At 52.9% G+C, this 5,000-nt stretch overlaps 1 non-coding gene across 1 annotated transcript in view; it reads right to left on the bottom strand.

Moving 5' to 3' along the window:
• The window catches only part of LOC124771349, a 1,909-nt gene extending 1,635 nt beyond the window's left edge, over positions 1 to 274 (bottom strand). Inside the window, exon 1 of the ribosomal RNA XR_007013365.1 lies at positions 1 to 274. This exon is cut by the window's left edge and continues 1,635 nt beyond it. This is a non-coding gene — a ribosomal RNA (small subunit ribosomal RNA).
• Between the last annotated feature and the right edge of the window lie 4,726 nt (positions 275 to 5,000).

Below are 5,000 nucleotides of genomic sequence, written 5' to 3'. Positions count from 1 at the left end.
AAGTTATTCAGAGTCACCAAGGCAAACGGACCGGACGAGCCGACCGATTGGTTTTGATCTAATAAAAGCGTCCCTTCCATCTCTGGTCGGGACTCTGTTTGCATGTATTAGCTCTAGAATTACCACAGTTATCCAAGTAACGTGGGTACGATCTAAGGAACCATAACTGACTTAATGAGCCATTCGCGGTTTCACCTTAATGCGGCTTGTACTGAGACATGCATGGCTTAATCTTTGAGACAAGCATATGACTACTGGCAGGATCAACCAGGGAGCTGCGTCAACTAGAGCTGAGCAGCCGGCCGCCCGGGAGTGTGTCCCGGGGGCCCGCGCGAACACGCAAGCGTCCGCTCAATCATTCTGCAAACAGGAGGAGGCTGAGCTCCCCTGCACAATACACCTCGAAACCCTCTCAGGTCCCGGCGGCGCGCAGCGCCGTCCCAAGTACTTGGTCGGGTTCGAGAGAGGCGCAATCGCCCGGAGTTAGGCGAGTAGACGCTTTCGGTGCGACCACCCGTGCTCCCAACTGAGCTTGCCGCTGCCGACAGAGGCCCGGGAGCGTGCTGTCGTGGCATTGCCGGCGGGAGACAACACGCGCCACCTACGGTGACCGGCAGCTCCAACGCCAGCGCCACAGAAGGACAAAAGCCCCACTTGGGTGCCGAAGCGAACTCTCCCAGCACAGCGCACGCGCCAACACATCCGCACAGCTGCGATACAAACCACCAGCGAGAACCGCTGGGGCGACCGAGCAGCAGACGGCGTCGCGGCGCCGAGCGCCGGGCGGCGGCGCATCCTCGACGCACACAGTCCTCAATCGGACCAGCACACTGAAGATGTCCACCGCGCTTCGCACCGGGCCCGCGAGGACCTACTTTGGCCGCACGGCGCCGCGCGCAGGGTGCGCCGGCGCGCAGCTGCGACGCCTGCCGCGTCCGTCGGCCGGCGCGCCTGCCACTGGCCGCCCCCACCAGCCGGCTGTAGCGCGTGCGCCCACGCACCGCGCGGCCAGCACGCCGGGAGGCGCCCCCTCACCGGCCGGGGACGGTCCCACCCAGCCACCGCCGCGTATCGCTTCACACCCAGATGCCGTTCAGTTTCGTCGGCATGGTGGGTATCGCTGGAACAACCGGTTAGTACCTCAACCTATCGTCGCCATCACCGATTCACCCCTAGCGAGAACAACCGCACCACAACGGGTTACCATTTGTTCATTTGCGTAACTTCACCAGAAAACGTATGCGTCCATCGCCATTTGCAACTTCCACGATTATTGCATGCCTGTGTCAGGTGTCACACCACACTACGTCTGCCCACATACACGCAACAAAATGTGCACGCCTAGACAATACGTGGAAGGTGGCCCCCGTACGTATGCGATGTCCATTGCTCGAACGACTGTCAACCGGCCTCTGTAGCATGTCGCAGATATGGAACGCGGTGCACCATGCTATCACGGTGTGTGAGGAGAGACGACTAGGTCCGAATACATCAACAGACAGCTCATGCTGATCGCCATCCACGGCGTCCGTTCCTCCCACACGTCTCTATGGCGTACCACACTGCAATCCAGCTCTCATAGGGAGACGACACGTAGCTGCGTGCACAATATTTGCACTGTATGGTCCGCCGTTTTTGGGCGCAGTCGTTGTACGGTCACACATGCGCCACGATGTATCATTCAGTACATAAGGACGAATGTGCAGTACAGATTGTGGTTTACGCGTACGACATCAGCGGACAGTTGACACAGGCCGCACCACAACGTAGCCTGCGTACGTCGCATGCGAAGGGCATTGAACATGCAAACTTCTCACCAACCAGCTTGCGAAGGCAGGGGGCAAGGTGGGGACGTGGGGAGGTGTGGGGGGGGGGGGGCGGCATGTACGTCCTGCTGCCATCCACATTACAGTGTACAGCAGGAGCATGTGGAAAGTCAGCAAGACTTGCAAGGTGTTTAACATGAAGCGATACACAGGGGAGCGGGCAGTGCGAGTAGCGAACTATATTGCGAGGGTTGCGGGTGGGCAACACTACACTAATTGAACGAGTCGTATAACAATTACAGAGCAGGTTTAGGCGACAACGTGGGTTACGTTAGCGGACAACGTGGGTTACGTTAAGGCACAACATGGGTTAGGTTAAGGCACAACATGGGTTAGGTTAAGGCACAACATGGGTTACGTTAAGGCACAACATGGGTTACGTTAAGGCACAACATGGGTTACGTTAAGGCACAACATGGGTTACGTTAAGGCACAACATGGGTTACGTTAAGGCACAACATGGGTTAGGTTAAGGCACAACATGGGTTAGGTTAAGGCACAACATGGGTTAGGTTAAGGCACAACATGGGTTAGGTTAAGGCACAACATGGGTTAGGTTAAGGCACAACATGGGTTAGGTTAAGGCACAACATGGGTTAGGTTAGGGTACAACATGGGTTAGGTTAGGGCACAACATGGGTTAGGTTAGGGTACAACATGGGTTAGGTTAAGGCACAACATGGGTTAGGTTAAGGCACAACATGGGTTAGGTTAAGGCACAACATGGGTTAGGTTAAGGCACAACATGGGTTAGGTTAAGGCACAACATGGGTTAGGTTAAGGCACAACATGGGTTAGGTTAAGGCACAACATGGGTTAGGTTAGGGGACAACATGGGTTAGGTTAGGGGACAACATGGGTTAGGTTAGGGGACAACATGGGTTAGGTTAGGGGACAACATGGGTTAGGTTAGGGGACAACATGGGTTAGGTTAGGGGACAACATGGGTTAGGTTAGGGGACAACATGGGTTAGGTTAGGGGACAACATGGGTTAGGTTAGGGGACAACATGGGTTAGGTTAGGGGACAACATGGGTTAGGTTAGGGGACAACATGGGTTAGGTTAGGGGACAACATGGGTTAGGTTAGGGGACAACATGGGTTAGGTTAGGGGACAACATGGGTTAGGTTAGGGGACAACATGGGTTAGGTTAGGGGACAACATGGGTTAGGTTAGGGGACAACATGGGTTAGGTTAGGGTACAACATGGGTTAGGTTAGGGTACAACATGGGTTAGGTTAGGGTACAACATGGGTTAGGTTAGGGTACAACATGGGTTAGGTTAGGGTACAACAAGGGTTAGGTTGAGGTACAACATGGGTTAGGTTAAGGCACAACATGGGTTAGGTTAAGGCACAACATGGGTTAGGTTAAGGCACAACATGGGTTAGGTTAAGGCACAACATGGGTTAGGTTAAGGCACAACATGGGTTAGGTTAAGGCACAACATGGGTTAGGTTAAGGCACAACATGGGTTAGGTTAAGGCACAACATGGGTTAGGTTAAGGCACAACATGGGTTAGGTTAGGGGACAACATGGGTTAGGTTAGGGGACAACATGGGTTAGGTTAGGGGACAACATGGGTTAGGTTAGGGGACAACATGGGTTAGGTTAGGGGACAACATGGGTTAGGTTAGGGGACAACATGGGTTAGGTTAGGGTACAACATGGGTTAGGTTAAGGCACAACATGGGTTAGGTTAAGGCACAACATGGGTTAGGTTAAGGCACAACATGGGTTAGGTTAAGGCACAACATGGGTTAGGTTAAGGCACAACATGGGTTAGGTTAAGGCACAACATGGGTTAGGTTAAGGCACAACATGGGTTAGGTTAAGGCACAACATGGGTTAGGTTAAGGCACAACATGGGTTAGGTTAAGGCACAACATGGGTTAGGTTAAGGCACAACATGGGTTAGGTTAAGGCACAACATGGGTTAGGTTAAGGCACAACATGGGTTAGGTTAAGGCACAACATGGGTTAGGTTAAGGCACAACATGGGTTAGGTTAAGGCACAACATGGGTTAGGTTAAGGTACAACATGGGTTAGGTTAAGGTACAACATAGGTTAGGTTAAGGTACAACATAGGTTAGGTTAAGGTACAACATAGGTTAGGTTCGGTTACACGTTGTTGTAAGGAAAGGTGTAGGGGGGGGGGGCGGGGGCGGCAGGTTCGTTGATAGTGATTATAGTAAGTGAATGCTTGTGACATGATCAGATTTGTCACGTCAGGATGCACCTTTGGCTTATTAGAGGCGGCGCTCCAATTCTATGCTTGTGTCAGACCTGTGTCTTTGACTCATGTCATTGTTTGTGCGCTGTGACAGGAGGTACTATTGTGATGTTGGGTGCACCGTTGTATAGGACATGTGTGGGTGTTGGTGCCTTATCTGCGCAATGGTGGATGTCGAAAGGGTGGGATATTCTATTTTCCGCATGGACCTCCTGGTCTGGTTGTGATAGTGTGGATTGTGTAATGTGGCGGAGAGGATGCACTGGATGTTGTTCCATGCTGGTGCTTACGTATTGTATGTGCGCCTGTTAGAAGCAGAGAGTGGTGCGTGATCAGAGTGTCTGGCTGACGTGTGGTTCCCATTGTGGGCTGACTCTTTCAGCATGTATACGGACAGTTGTATATATTTTCTGTAGTTTGATGGCTCTGCATTGATTACTAATCAGCGCCGTGTGTACGGATAATCTGGTTCCAGTCCAAAATGTTCCATCTGTGTACATTAGTGACAAAGACTCCCCCATGCAGTGGGGCTCGGTCTGTTATAACTCTTCCGCGTAATATATTTGCGCCACGTTTTTGCGACTGCGAGTGCGAGTGCGAGTGCAACGCGCATGGGGACCGACATGCTGATGGCTCGGTATCGGACGCCGTACAGTGAGCAACGCGATCGCGTCTCTCGCTCGTAAGTGGTACAGGTCGCGGCTCATGTATACGGACAGCGGGAATGTCGCATATTGGAAATAACTCTTCATGAAACGCAAGTTATAGGGGTGGATTGCACTTTACGAGTGCGGGAAACGTCCGCCGTTCATCCGCTGGAGGTGCGCGTTTGGCGGTTGGGGTGGTCCACGAACGGGTGCGGGTGGAGTCATTGCCGGTCCACGGCTTCGTGCGGCAGAGCCACTGGAGAATGGGTGCTATGGTCGACAGAGGCTGCA

This window comes from Schistocerca piceifrons, unplaced genomic scaffold (assembly GCF_021461385.2).
Source record: "Schistocerca piceifrons isolate TAMUIC-IGC-003096 unplaced genomic scaffold, iqSchPice1.1 HiC_scaffold_936, whole genome shotgun sequence".
Classification (NCBI taxonomy): Eukaryota; Metazoa; Arthropoda; class Insecta; order Orthoptera; family Acrididae; genus Schistocerca; species Schistocerca piceifrons.
The sequence above is the reverse complement of the archived record's forward strand: the minus strand, read 5'-3'. Positions and strand labels throughout refer to the sequence as shown.